We start from the raw sequence: 15,114 nt of genomic DNA, 5'->3' as shown, positions 1-15,114 counted from the left end.
ATTCAGTCGAATTGTTTAACCCTGGGTCAAATTCGTTTGAACAGTCCTTTGATAAAAGACAGTCCAGTTCTATGTCTAAAGTAATATTATTTAAGTTGTGCTCTTTTTCAAGATAGTAGGAGTGATTTGGCTGTTATTTCTAGCAGATGGAGTAGCCACCTACAGGACCTCTTGTTGGTTTTAGTTAACTGTTTCTTTATGCTTGTGTTGCTAAGTCTTTTATAGGAGAGGAAATGCTTGAATACCACAACTTCTCATATCCTTCTTAGTACTCACTTGGTGGGTTCGAGAAAAATAACCAAATATTTGTCGTGAAATTTGCCATCATCCATTCTTCTGTACGTTGTCTAACTTGCAATGGGAACCTTTATGCGGTCGATCAATGCTGGAAATAGTAACCAAATCTCCCTTAAATCACACACTATTATCCTAGAAAAGGACACATTGGATAGTGTGGTCTTCACTTCACTTCCCTGCACAAGAGGGTCACAGTTGGAATGCCTATGATCATAGGTCTGCTGATTAAGGCTGACTGGGAATTAAAGTTGGGGCTGGATGCCCTTCTCATTACCAACTGCTATGCAACATAGGCTGTATGTGTACTTTAGTGTGCTTCTGCCATTGAAGAGGATGTCTGCAGTAGGACAGACAGTTAAGTTAATTTTTTGGCTCAAAAAGCAAAAAGCAAGGCCATGTAGGGGGACATGGAGTTATGTACAGGGAGGATATTCATGCAAAGAGTTCAGGCCATTTCTGGTCAAGAGAGACTTTGAACCGAGCGGTCGTCGGCATCTTATTCCACGGATCCGCAACCCGGACGGAGAAAGCCCCCTCTCCTTCGATTGAGATGAAATCGTCGCAAACTGTCATTACAGTTTGATCTGTCTCTGCATATCCTCTGTTTCTTCTTGAGCATGGTACTTTAGTTTAAAGCATCACAAGTACGCATGTGACCTAAGGTTTAGGTGACCAGCTAGCCATAAGGTTTTAGGACTGATTCCTGGTCTAGTAGGTGCATTGTGTCTTTGAAAAAAAGGTACTTTACTTTGTTACTCCAGTCCATTCAACTGGTAAGAATTACTTGTGCAGTTAGCATCAAGTTACTGATACAGCCAGAAATCTTCAGATGTGAAGAGGGCTATGTCCAGCAGTGGACTGCAGTATCTTTTCTTTAATCCCTTTTTTTTAAAAAAAAAACACAATAAATGAGGAAACAACTTTGTGCTCACTTGTACAACCTGCCAGAAATAGCAGCTAAATCTCCCTCAGACCTCAAAGAGGATAATAAGAAGATTGCTGGAATGCCTTTCATCACAGGTCTACAGGAACAGAGCTGACCTTGGGCTAAACAACAAAATCAATTTTATGATTGTCATATTCCTGTTAGAACCATGGTATTATGAGATTTCCCTAAAAACGTTCTCTCTCTCTTTCTCTCTCTCTCTCTCTAAGCTTCCATGTTCATTTATGTTCCAATTACCAGTTTCATAATGACAAAGATATTTTAGTAAATTCTAGTGAATTTTCAAAATTAATTGCAATAATTAGGTTGTATTTCAACAGAAATATGGCTAAAGGTGGCGAGCTGGCAAAAACGTTAGCATGCCGGGCGAAATGTGTAGCCGTATCTTGTCTGCCGTTACATTCTGAGTTCAAATTCCGCCACGGTCGACTTTGCTTTCCATCCTTTCGGGGTCGATTAAATAAGTACCAGTTACGCACTGGGGTTGATATAATCGATTTAATCCGTTTGTCTGTCCCCTCTGTGTGTAACCCCTTGTGGGCAGTAAAGAAATAAGAATCGTTAGCACGCCTGGCAAAATGCTTAGCGGTATGTCGTCCGTCTTAACGTTCTGAGTTCAAATTCCGCCAAGGTCGACTTTGCTTTTCATCTTTTCGGGGTCGATTAAATAAATACCAGTTACACACTGGGGTCGATATAATCAACTTAATACCTTTGTCTGTCCTTGTTTGTCCCGTCTGTGTGTAGCCCCTTGTGGGCAGTAAAGAAATAAGAAATATGGTAACAAAATGGCAAAGCGCTTCCATACATTTTCCTCTCTCTCTCTCTCTCTCTTTCTATCTCACACACTACCTCTGATGCACACTGTACTTGTTTTGCATGCACATCAGCTCTCTCTCTCTGTCACATGCAATCTTTGTGTTCTTGTTATTCTTTCTACTAACAATGATGTGTGAAGAAGCATTTACCATAAATGGCATGAAAGAATTGCAGCATACATAATTCTACCACCATCACTGGCACCACCACGACCACCACCACCACTAATCATAACACTACTATTTTCCCACCACGACCACCACCACCAATAATCATAACACTACTATTTTCCCACCACCGCCAATAATCATAACACCATTTTCCCACCACGACCACCACCACCAATAATCATAACACCATTTTCCCACCACGACCACCACCACCAATAATCATAACACCATTATCCTCCCACCACCACCAGTAATCATAACACCATTTTCCCACCACTACCACCACCACCACCACACCACCACCACCAATAATCATAACACTATTTTCCCACCACCACCATCACTACCACCAGTAATCATAACACCATTTTCCCACCACGACCACCACCACCAATAATCATAACACCACTATCTTCCCACCATCACAGTTCCTCAGCTACTGTCATCCTTCTCTCAGGTTCTTGTTCATTGTACCTATACGACTAAGATGCCCTGCCTTGCATAGGTTTTTGTCAAAGGTCAGCCCTTGACCACCATATCTCCTCACTGAGGACAATCTGTCTTCGTAGTATAGCTTCGCTTTTGGAAACTTCTCACATGGCATTTGACTTTCTTTTTCTTGATATCAGTGAAGAGAGAGAGAGAGGTTTGGCTGTTACATTGACTTGCAAGGAAAATCCCACATTTTGGTGCCCTACAATGTCAGTTTTGGATTGTTTCTAATCCTTTTCCTTATACACGTGTACACACACACACACACACACTACAAATGTGGTTTTTCATCTGAGGAAAAAAAAAATGAAATCTCCTTAACCCTTTCGCATTCAGATAATTCTATCAAACTTAATGCTTATTTATTCAAATTAGTTAGAATTAATTATGCATTATCTCGCTGCTTCTAGATTTCAATGATGTGACAGTATATTATTAGAATGACATTGTGTAGGGTAAGTATGAGTGGCCGGAAGGTGGCGAGCTGGCAGAATCGTTAGCACGCTGGGTGAAATGCTTAGCGGTATTTCGTCAGCCGCTACGTTCTGAGTTCAAATTCCACCGAGGTCGACTTTGCCTTTCATCCTTTCGGGATCGATTAAATAAGTACCAGTTACGCACTGGGGTCGATGTAATCGATTTAATCCGTTTGTCTGTCCTTGTTTGTCCCCTCTGTGTTTAGCCCCTTGTGGGTAGTAAAGAAATAGGCATTTTGTCTGCCACTACGTTCTGAGTTCAAATTCCGCCGAGGTCAACTTTGCCTTTCATCCTTTCGGAGTCGATTAAATAAGTACCAGTTACGCACTGGGGTCGATATAATCGATTTAATCCGTTTGTCCCCTCTGTGTTTAGCCCCTTGTGGGTAGTAAAGAAATAGGTATTTCGTCTGTCGCTACGTTCTGAGTTCAAATTCCGCCGAGGTCGACTTTGCCTTTCATCCTTTCGGAGTCGATTAAATAAGTACCAGTTATGCACTGGGGTCGATATAATCGATTTAATCCGTTTGTCTATCCTTGTTTGTCCCCTCTGTGTTTAGCCCCTTGTGGGTAGTAAAGAAATAGGTATTTCGTCTGCCACTACGTTCTGAGTTCAAATTCCGCCGAGGTCGACTTTGCCTTTCATCCTTTTGGAGTCGATTAAATAAGTACCAGTTACGCACTGGGGTCGATATAATCGATTTAATCCGTTTGTCCCCTCTGTGTTTAGCCCCTTGTGGGTAGTAAAGAAATAGGTATTTCGTCTGTCGCTACGTTCTGAGTTCAAATTCCGCCGAGGTCGACTTTGCCTTTCATCCTTTCGGAGTCGATTAAATAAGTACCAGTTATGCACTGGGGTCGATATAATCGATTTAATCCGTTTGTCTGTCCTTGTTTTGTCCCCTCTGTGTTTAGCCCCTTGTGGGTAGTAAAGAAATAGGTATAAGTGGCCAGACCTGGTCAGTTTGAACATAAAACATGTAGAAGATTTCAGCCTGATATGGCTGGCTTAAATGCTGAAGGGTCAAAGACATATAGTGTTAAAGTCACCATATTCTTCAGAAGAAGAAGGCAAAAGGGAATTGTCCTGCTCTGAAGATTGCTGTGCTGTTGTTTGTTTTTTTTTTTGTTATTTTTTTAACACTGTATAGCTTTAAAGCCAGATTTTTCTCAGATAAGAAAACAAAAAACAAAATGCAACCATGTGGTTGGTAAGCAAGCTGCTTACCACACAGCCACTCCTGCGCACACACACACACACACACACACACACACATACACACACTCTCTCTCTCTCTCTCTCTCTCTCTCTCTCTCTCTCACACACACGCATATGCGCATTTATGTAATATAAGACATTCAAGTGTACACCCCGACACTGGGGTTGCTGTAATGTTCATCAAGCTGAAAATAGCAGCCAAAACTCTCTTGCGTTCACACTATACAATCTTGAGAATGAGAATACAAAGTGAAGGATGCACTCCTAGATATTGCAATGCCTGAGGAAAGGATGTGGTGGTCAAGGTTGGAATGCATTTGCATCAGGGCTAAAAAAAAAAAAACAAACAAACGCATAAATATATACATATATATGTGTGTGTGTATATATATACATATATATATATATACATTTATGCGTGTATATATAGATGTTTGTGTGTGTGTGGTGTATGTATATATATATATATATATATAGATGTTTGTGTATGTGTGTGTGTCTATAAATATATATAGATGTTTGTGTGTATGTGTGTATATAAATATATATAGATGTTTGTGTGTATGTGTGTCTATAAATATATATAGATGTATGTGTGTATATAAATATATATAGATGTTTGTATGTGTGTATATATATATAGATGTATATGTGTGTATACATATATATATATAGATGTTTATGTGTGTATATATGTATATATATATGTGTATGTATAAAGTGGTTACATTTTGAAAATTTAAGACGTTTCTTTTGACTTGTTTTGCTATATTAGTTTGAAATGTTTGTTTATATTTTTTGCATATGCAAATAAAACTTATTTCTGCGATCAAAATTTTGTTATGGTTGTTCTGTAAAAATGTCTAATCATCATCATATAACATCCGTTTTCCATGATGGAATAGGTTAGACCAGGGGTGGGCAAACTACGGCCCGCCATAGGTTTTCATGCGGCCCGCCGAGAGGAATATTTCACAAAATTTCCTTTCAATCAATCGTGTGTTTATAGGTCTATAACTGCCTTCAAAAATATTTTCACTCGATTTTTATAAATGAGGCCTGCCAAGGTTCCAAAGACGCACTGTGCGGCCCGCGATCAAAAAAGTTTGCCCACCCCTGGGTTAGACGGTTTGAGCAGAGATGGTAGTCTAGAGGGCTGTACTGTTTCCAGTCTGTTTTGGCCTGGTTTCTATAGCTTGATGCCCTTCCTAACGCCAACCACACCGTAGACTGCACTGGGTGCCTTTTATATATTACCGGCATGGGTGCCATTCACATGTTACCAGCACTAGGCCATGACCATGATTCCATCAAAATTTTGTTATGGTTGTTCTGTAAAAATGTCTAATCATCATCATCATCATCATATAACATCCGTTTTCCATGATGGAATAGGTTGGACAGTTTGAGCAGAGATGGTAGTCTAGAGGGCTGTAATGTTTCCAGTCTGTCTTGGCCTGGTTTCTATAGCTGGATGTCCTTCCTAATGCCAACCACTCCATAGACTGCACTGGGTGCCTTTTATATGTTACCGGCATGGGTACCATTCACATGTTACCAGCTCTAGGCCATGACCATGATTCCACTTAGCTTGTCTTCTCAAGCACAGCAATTTACCAGAAGTCTTGGTCACTTGACATCGCCATCACGAGAGTCGACATCCAAAGATCACATTTCAACAGCTTGTTCCATGTCTTCCTGGATCTACCTCTTCAACGGGATCCTCCCGCAATTGGATATCGGCACTTCTTGAGGCAGCTGTCCTCATCCATAATGTTTTTAAAAATAAGTGTTTGTATATTCATGCACGTGGAGGTGTAATGGCCCAGTGGACTCGCGGTCGGAGGATCGCAGTTTCGATTCTCAGACCGGGCGTTGTGTGTGTTTATTGAGTGAAAACACCTAAAGCTCCATGAGGCTCTGGCAGTGGGGTGGGATGGCGACCCCTGTTGTACTCTTTCTCTCACTCTCTCTTCCTGTTTCTTGGGTAACGCTGCGATGGACTGGCGTCCCGTCCAGTTGGGGGGAACACATGCACCACAGAAACTGGGAAACCGGGCCCATGAGCCTGGCTAGGCTTGAAAATGGCGCATAAAAAAAAAAATATTCATGCACATACATGTATGTGTGTATGCGCGCACACACACACAAAATATGAAAATAAAATTTATTTCTTTGAACAAAGTTTTATTATTCTTGTTGTTGGTCAATAAAAATGTCTGCTGTATATTAAAAAAGATTATTAAAAAAAATTATAAGGTGTTTGCATATTCATACATATCATCATCGCCATCATCATCACATTTACTTTTCCATGCTTGCATACATCGGACAGAGATTATTGCAAAGGATTTTCAGTGGCTGGATGCCCTCCCTATCACCAACCCTCACCTGTTTCCAAGCAAGGTAATAATATTTCTCCAAAAACCAGATGTGGTTGCACAGAATATCGGAAATGAAGAGCACCGTTTGTGACCGTGTCATTTACAATCATCCCACAATGTTAAGCCAAAGTGAAACACACACACACATTTGTACGTGCGTGCACATTGACATGCACACACTCTCTCTCTCTCTCTCTCTCGATTCTCAGCGAGCAGAGCGATGTCATCAGCAAAATCCAAGTCAGTCAGCTGGTCCCTCACCATCCTTGGTATGCCTACAGCTAGTTCCACCATTGATCTTAGCATAACAAAATTGATGACCATCAGAAATAACATTGGTGACAGGAGACAGCCTTGTCTTACTCCAGTGACAATCTTAAGAAAACCACTGTATCCATAAAATAAAATAAATAAATGCGCCCTTTTAAAGCTTAGCCAAGCTCATGGGCCCAGTTTCCCGGTTTCAATGGCGTATGTGTTCCCCAGCTGGATGGGACACCAGTCCATCGCAGCGTTACTCATTTTTGCCTGCTGAGTGGACTGGAGCAACGTGAAATGAAGAGTTTTGCTCAAGAACACAATGTGTCACCCAGTCCAGGAATCGAAACCACAATCTTACGATCACGATGCTGACACCCTAACCACTAAGCCACACGCCTCCACACTGTATCCATACTCTATTCTAATGCAGCAGCTTGAGTTGTAGAAACTGCTAAGCAGATGTAAGCTGCAGAATTGGCAAGGCAGTGGCAGTATTTAGAAGACTGACAACACTTTGGTGTAGCAATAACGTAAGTATGGAGATTGTCAGTACAAAACAGGAATACTGCCAATAGTGATCTATGCAGCTGAGACCTGGAAGATGATGGCAAAAATCACCTGCTAATTCGACATATTTCATCAGTGGTACCTCAGAAAGATCCTAAGAATCATTTATCAAGACAGAGTGACAAATGAAGACATTTTCCAAGCAGCAAGAATTGCATGCCCCTGAATGCAATTGTAACCAAATGATGAATGAGAATGGCTGGACACATACTAAGGCTGTCAGAGGCTTGCCAAAACAGCCATAGGCTGGATGCTGCTGGAAGCTAAGAGAAAACGAAGCTGGCCTAGGAAGACATGGTGTAGTATCTTCAAAGAAGGCTAACGCGGACCGAACATCACCTGGGAAGAAGCATACCTGTTAGCCAGAGATGGAGATAGTTGGTGCTTACTGACTGCCTGATGTGTTGCTCAAAGGCACCAATGGACCTAAGAAGATGTCATTGACTTCATCCTCTTCCCCTCAAAATTGCTGGCCTTGTGCCAAAATGTGAAACCAATATAAGAAGAGCATGAAGGGGACAAAGGGAATTGTTATTGCGATGGGCAAGTCCTTAGCAGCATTTCGACCCTCTTTACGTTCTGAGTTCAAATCCCGCAGAAGTCGACTTTGCCTTTTAGCCTTTTCAGAGTCAATAAAGTAAGTACCAGTTGAAAACTGGGGGGAGTCAATGTAATCGACTTACCCCCCTAACCTGAAATTGCTGGCCTTGTGTCAAAATTTGAAATCAGTATTAGTCTATGCAATACATAAGGAATATACAGCTGTGTTGAGTTGTTTATGTGTACACGCATTGTTTATAGTTGCAATGGAATATTTGTCTCTGGTTCCATTGTCATTGTGTGTGGGAGCTAGCTTCACCACTCTGCTGCTGAAGAGAAAGACAGAGTAAAACAATCAAGGCAGAATGATACATTAACCCTTTAGTATTTAAACTGGCCATATCCGGCCAAAATAGCTAATCTGTTTTATGTTCAAACTGACCAGATCCAGGCTCTCACACCTACCCTACAATGTTATTCTACATTAAGTAATTACACCATCAAGATCTTGAAGATATGAGATAATGCATGATTAATTCAAATCAATGGGAATCAATAAGCATTATGTTTGATGGAATAATCTGAATGCTAAAGAGTTAAGAGTTCTACCTTCACATGCATTGACCAGCATACTGACAGAGTTGCTGTCTGTCCAGAGATGATTGCCCAAAAAGAGAAAGGTAATTCCTTGCTTGTATTTTTATAACTTGCTGACTAAAGTAGGTTAAGTTTGAACAATAGGTTTCTTGATCCTTGATCAGACTCAATCAAAAAATACCCTGAGAATGATCAAGAGCTCAACACATTCCCATTATTGTTTTAATCTTTTACATCTCTGAGTGTAAAAGGCTAAAACAATAGACTGAGGAATTGTTTGACAATGTGGATTCAGTTTCAAACAGCTTAGCTATTCTATAGTGGTTTGTTACCCTGTCATGGACAAACTGTGGCCTGTGGGACTTTCTGAATGGCTTTGCTCTCTCTCTCTCTCTCTCTCTCTCTCTCTCTCTCTCTCTCTCTCTCATTCTTGATTACTCTCTCTCTCCCCCCTCTGACTGGGTAACCATGTATCTCCTCAATATCGAGACACCTATTTCTTATTTCTTTATTGCCCACAAGGGGCTAAACATAGAGGGGACAAACAAGGACAGACAAAGGGATTAAGTCAATTACATCGACCCCAGTACATAACTGGCACTTAATTTATCAACCCCAAAAGGATGAAAGGCAAAGTTGACCTCGGCGGAATTTGAACTCAGAACATAACGGCAAATGAAATACTGCTAAGTATATATATATATACATACACACACACACACAGATATATATATATATATATACAGATATACGATGGGCTTCTTTCAGTTTCCCTCTACCAAATGCACTCACAAGGCTTTGGTCTGCCCGAGGCTATAGTGGAAGACACTTGCCCAAGGTGCCACGCAGTGGGACTGAACCCGGAACCATGTGGTTGGTAAGCAAGCTACTTACCACACAGCCACTCCTTTATTTCATGAAGAAATATCAATTTTTCTGAAAGTTATGAGATAACAAAGCCGACTTTTGTGAACCTTGAGAAACCTCCTACCCCACACTCGTTAAAAAAAAAAAAGCTTTCCCAACAATCTTAACATACATCATTTGGAGCGTATTTGCTGAAAATGTCAATTAAAAAAAAATTTCTCTGGATGTTGTGAGAAAGAAACGTCAGAGAGGGTTGAAATCAAACTTGTATATTACTAAATGAAATCTTTAACGATATAAAATGAAAAAAAAAAAACGTCACTCGTAGGTTCCAGCGAGTTTCGAACTCACGACCTTCTGCGTGTTAAGCAGATGTGATAACCACTACACCATGGAACCTTGACGTTAGACTTTGGCAAATTTAAAGTATATATTGTTGTTTGCATTATTTATATCGTATTATCAACTTCGGTTTTTGTTTACATTTTATACTTTTACATTTATGTATGGAGAATTAAATAAATATTAAAGCTTATAATAATTTACTGATCTAATTTGCTCGTTTAATTAGATTTCACAAGGACGCTGCAACAAATCAATACCTTTTAGATTTTACTGATTAATTCCCTTGCTTATAATATCTTCTCTTTCAAAATGTTTTCTCACCATCGTTTTTCGGCAATATTTTACTTTTAAATGATTATTCAGAGCAAAAATACTGTCTATAACTTTTCACTGCTTCTTTAAGACAGGTCGGGGAGAAAGTTATACTCAGACTGGAGACTTGTTCCGAATGTTGCATTGACAACCGGGCAATGAACAGTTGTCAAGCGATGTTGTGGGGACAAACACACATACACACACACACATATATACATATATACGACGGGCTTCTTTCCAGTTTCCGTCTACCAAATCCACTCACAAGGCTTTGGTCGGCCCGAGGCTTTAGTAAAAGACACTTGCCAAAGGTGCCACGCAGTGGGACTGAACTCGGAATCATGTGGTTGGTAAGCAAGCTACTTACCACACAGCCACAATTAGGTCGTCCTAACTTCAGATGGTGCTCCCTCAGCGATGTTTCGTCGTAACTTTATAAAGAAAATGCATATTTTTCTATGAAACTTTGCTGAGATACATATTCGGGCATTCTTTCGATATAACTCGACAAAATCAAATAATTTCACTTCGGGTATTTCCGTCGGTTGTGGAGTATAGATATAACGAAGATATATGCCAACAATGTCTCATTTTAAACTTTAAAAGAAAAAAAAAAAGCCTTGCATATTTGTTCTTACCTGTGTGTGTGTGTAAAATTAAACTACGTTAAACAAACAAATTACAATTTTATCAAGAAAGCTAAGAGAAAAAAAATGTTTTATTTTGACACATTCTACCAGTATACGAAGTTTTGAAGTGTTTAGTTAATTAGAAATTGTGTTGAAAAGTGCCGTTCAAAAGGAAAAGATCCAATCCGCAAATTTCCAAGCAGAAAACAGAATCGAACTGTTATTTGCTTCCACGGAAATACCGGAATAAACTGTTTTGATTTTGTCGAGTTATATCGAAAGAATGCCCTTGGATCTTTTCTAGGAAAATCTGGCCTTCTAGGAAAATCTGGCCTTCAAAAAGAAAAGATCCCTGCCCTTTCTTTTTAAATTCCGATGTCTTCATAATCTATACAATCTGAAAAGTATATATAGAAAATTTCAGTAAGAAATATCCAAGTTTCTAAAAGTTATGACGGGACAAAATCGGAGTCGGGGAATAATTGTGTAAGAACGAGGATCCAAACTACCTTTAAAAGAATATTAATGTTATCAACATAACCGTAATCTATGCTCTCAAAAACGTATCACTCTTCTACTCGTTTCATTCATCGAACTGCGACCAAAATGGGGCATAGCTTATCAAATCGATCCCTCTGCTTATTTTGGGTTGACCCTTTATTTTACAAGTCTAGAATTTATTCTATCGGTACCTTTTTTTTTGTTGTTGTTTTACTGTGATGTAAACAAACTAACACCGGTTGTCAAGCGATGCGGGGACAAACTCAAAGGCACACGCACACAAACTCAAAAGCACACACACACACACACACACACACACACACCATCATCATCGTCGTCGTCGTCATAATCATCATCGTCGTCGTCGTCATAATCATCATCATCATCATCATCCTCATCAACATCATCATCATCGTCGTCGTCGTCGTCGTCATAATCATCACCACCACCACCACCACTACCACCACCACCACCATCATCATCATCATCATCACCATCATCATCATCATCGTCATCAACATCATTGTTTTAACGTCCACTTTTTCAGGCTTATTCGAGGCATATTTTCTACTGTCCTTCCCGTCTACCAGTCCTCATTATCAGTTTCTAAGCAAGGTAATATTTTCGCATGGACAGACAAGTTTAGACTGGCTATTAGAAAACGAATAACACTGCTTGTATGACGGTGACACTCATCTACAACTATCACGCCAGGTCAAAGCAAGGACACACAAAATGTACAATCCTAACACTTGTAGGTACACATTCGCCAGCACATTATATACACATACCTAAATACATCCGAATTGTTGTCAATAAGCGCTATAAAAATGGATCGCGAAGCATTCAGCCGTTCGAGTACCAAAACAATTATCGCGTTGAAGGACATTAATAAAATAAAGCAGTGAGATTACACCTGGATATTATGATTACGAAGTAAACTTTTATTGGGACATCCTCGCATATAAATCTAGAATGCATATGTATGCGTGCGAGCGTGCGCGATATATATTTGTGTCTATAATCTTTAAATTTGCATGGTTACCTTCGTTGAGGTTCCATGGTGTAGTGGTTATCACATCTGCTTAACACGCAGAAGGTCGTGAGTTCGAAACTCGCTGGAACCTAGGTAAACATTTTTTTCTCTTTATCATGAGGATGTTGAAGTCTGCTCCACGTCCGCTAGGTTTGTTTCCTCCTAACTTGGAAATAAGAATGGATATTTTTTAATGAAGTTTTCTATAAATACCTTTCTAATGGTGTAAATAAATTAAATAGTGGGCACGTATATATACGTACTGGTACTTATAATTTTTTTTTCTATATTTCAATTTTGTACATGTAGGCGTAGGAGTGGCTGTGTGGTAAGTAGCTTGCTAACCAACCACATGGGTTCAGTCCCACTGCGTGGCACCTTGGGCAAGTGTCTTCTGCTATAGCCCCGGGCCGACTAAAGCCTTGTGAGTGGATTTGGTAGACGGAAACTAAAAGAGGCCCGTTGTATCTATGTATATATATGTGTGTGTTTGTGTGTCTGCGTTTGACCCCCCAACATCGCTTGACAACCGATGCTGGTGTGTTTACGTCCCCGTCACTTAGCGGTTCGGCAAAAAGAGACCGATAGAATAAGTACTAGGCTTACAAAGAATAAGTCCCGGGGTTGATTTGCTCGACTAAAGGCGGTGCTCCAGCATGGCCGCAGTCAAATGACTGAAACAAGTAAAAGAGAAAAGAGTATGTGTGATGTGTGTCAGTATGTATGGGTGCACGCCCACAAGTTTTCTCTTTTCTCATTAAATTCCGATATGATCAGAATCTACACCATCTCAAGGATAGTTGCAGAAAATTTCACTAAAAACTATCCCTCTCTCCAAAAATCATGAAGAAGCAAAGTCGGTAAATTTACTGCGAAGGGTGTACTTGTAAAAATTTACCGCGAAGTCGGTGGAGGCCAGTGGGACACACGTGTGATAGTATGCTCTCTTTCACCTGTTTTAATCATTGAACTATAGCCAGACTGGTTTATAGCTTTGAAGGGCCTTTATAGTCAATCAAATCGACCCAGTACTTATTTTTTTAGTCTGGTAACTCTTATCACTGGGACGTAAACAAACCGACACCGATTGTCAAGCAATGTGGGACAAACGCAAAGGTACACGCGGACTAGTGCGACGTGCACACACACACACACACACACGCATGCACGCATACGTATCATCATTATCATCATCATTTGGTCGGCCCGAGGCTATTGTAGAAGACACTTGCCCAAGGCACCGCGCAGTGGGACTGAACCAGAACCATGTGGTTGGCAAGCAAGCAACTTACCACACAGCCGCTCCTGCGCCGCCTCTCTCTATATTTTTTTTGCCATAAGTGAAATTTCCTTGTTGTTCTTTCAACAGAGTAATCTATGGGTAGAAATGCTTGGGTCGACCAGCGGATCTCATACACCGTGAGACAAAAGCTGGATTAATATTTTACTGACATCCCTACATTTCATAAAATAAACAAAAGAAATGCCTTGATAGGTTCCAGCGAGTTTCGAACTCACGACCTTCTGCGTGTTAAGCAGATGTGATAACCACTACACCATGGAACCTTGACAAGAGAAGAGAGCAAATTTAAAGACTATACACACGTGTATAGACGCAACTTTACACATAACACACGTGGGTATTTACGTGTGAGCCCTGTTGACATGTACATCTGTATAGTCTTTAAATTTGCACATTTCTCTTGTCAAGGTTCCATGGTGTAGTGGTTATCACATCTGCTTAACACGCAGAAGGTCGTGAGTTCGAAACTCGCTGGAACCTATTAGGACTTTTTTTTTTTGCATTTTTATGAGGTGCAGGAATGTTGGTGAAAACTTAACATACCTAATCAAAGAACCACACCTCCTTGCTTTGCTTCCCCATAACTTTCAGAAAGAGGATTTTTTTTTTGCACATGGTTCCGGGTTCAGTCCCACTGCGTGGCATCTTGGGCAAGTGTCTTCTACTATAGCCTCGGGCCGACCAAAGCCTTGTGAGTGGATTTGGTAGACGGAAACTGAAAGAAGCCCGTCGTATATATGTATATATATTGTGTATATGTGTATGTGTATGTTTGTGTGTCTGTGTTTGTCCCCCTAGCATTGCTTGACAACCGATGCTGGTGTGTTTACGTCGCCGTCACTTAGCGGTTCGGCAAAAGAGACCGATAGAATAAGTACTGGGCTTACAAAGAATAAGTCCCGGGGTCGATTTGCTCGACTAAAGGCGGTGCTCCAGCTTGGCCGCAGTCAAATGACTGAAACAAGTAAAAGAGTAAAACGGGCTATATTCCAAGTATGTCGGTATTTTTAGTGAGCATTTTTTCAGCGTGAGTGATGAAGACAGAGAGTTCTTTCGGATAATTAACACAAGTCGATGCTGTTTCCTATTAAATTTCAGAGAAAAAAAGGGAGCTCTCTCTTCCCCACTCACGCTGAAAAAATGTTCACTACAAATACCGGCGTACTCTGAATATACCCCCATTTTGAAGGTATTTATAAAAAAAAATTTTCGTTCAAAAAAAGTATCCTCTTTCTGAAAGTTATGGGGAAGCAAAGCAAGGAGGTGTGGTTGCAGGAACCCCTTTGATTGGGTATGTTAAGTTTTCACCAACATTCTTGCACCTCATAAAAATGAAAAAAAAAAAAAAGC

The 15,114-nt window shown here is 40.4% G+C and overlaps 1 long non-coding RNA gene and 4 other non-coding genes across 5 annotated transcripts; 3 read left to right on the top strand and 2 right to left on the bottom strand.

Moving 5' to 3' along the window:
• The first annotated feature begins 2,550 nt into the window (after nucleotides 1-2,550).
• Nucleotides 2,551-4,770, top strand: LOC118767963. The gene is made up of 2 exons (XR_005003883.1): nucleotides 2,551-3,183; nucleotides 4,141-4,770. It is a non-coding gene; the product is annotated as an uncharacterized LOC118767963 (long non-coding RNA).
• Nucleotides 4,771-9,961: 5,191 nt separating this feature from the next.
• Nucleotides 9,962-10,034, bottom strand: Trnav-aac. Its single transcript has one exon. It is a non-coding gene; the product is annotated as a tRNA-Val (tRNA).
• Nucleotides 10,035-12,479: 2,445 nt separating this feature from the next.
• Trnav-aac lies at nucleotides 12,480-12,552 on the top strand. The gene has a single exon. It is a non-coding gene; the product is annotated as a tRNA-Val (tRNA).
• A 1,402-nt stretch (nucleotides 12,553-13,954) lies between these two features.
• Trnav-aac lies at nucleotides 13,955-14,027 on the bottom strand. The gene has a single exon. It is a non-coding gene; the product is annotated as a tRNA-Val (tRNA).
• A 144-nt stretch (nucleotides 14,028-14,171) lies between these two features.
• Trnav-aac lies at nucleotides 14,172-14,244 on the top strand. Its single transcript has one exon. It is a non-coding gene; the product is annotated as a tRNA-Val (tRNA).
• The last annotated feature ends 870 nt before the right edge of the window (nucleotides 14,245-15,114 follow it).

This window comes from Octopus sinensis, linkage group LG25 (assembly GCF_006345805.1).
Source record: "Octopus sinensis linkage group LG25, ASM634580v1, whole genome shotgun sequence".
Taxonomy (NCBI): domain Eukaryota; kingdom Metazoa; phylum Mollusca; class Cephalopoda; order Octopoda; family Octopodidae; genus Octopus; species Octopus sinensis.
The sequence above is the reverse complement of the archived record's forward strand: the minus strand, read 5'-3'. Positions and strand labels throughout refer to the sequence as shown.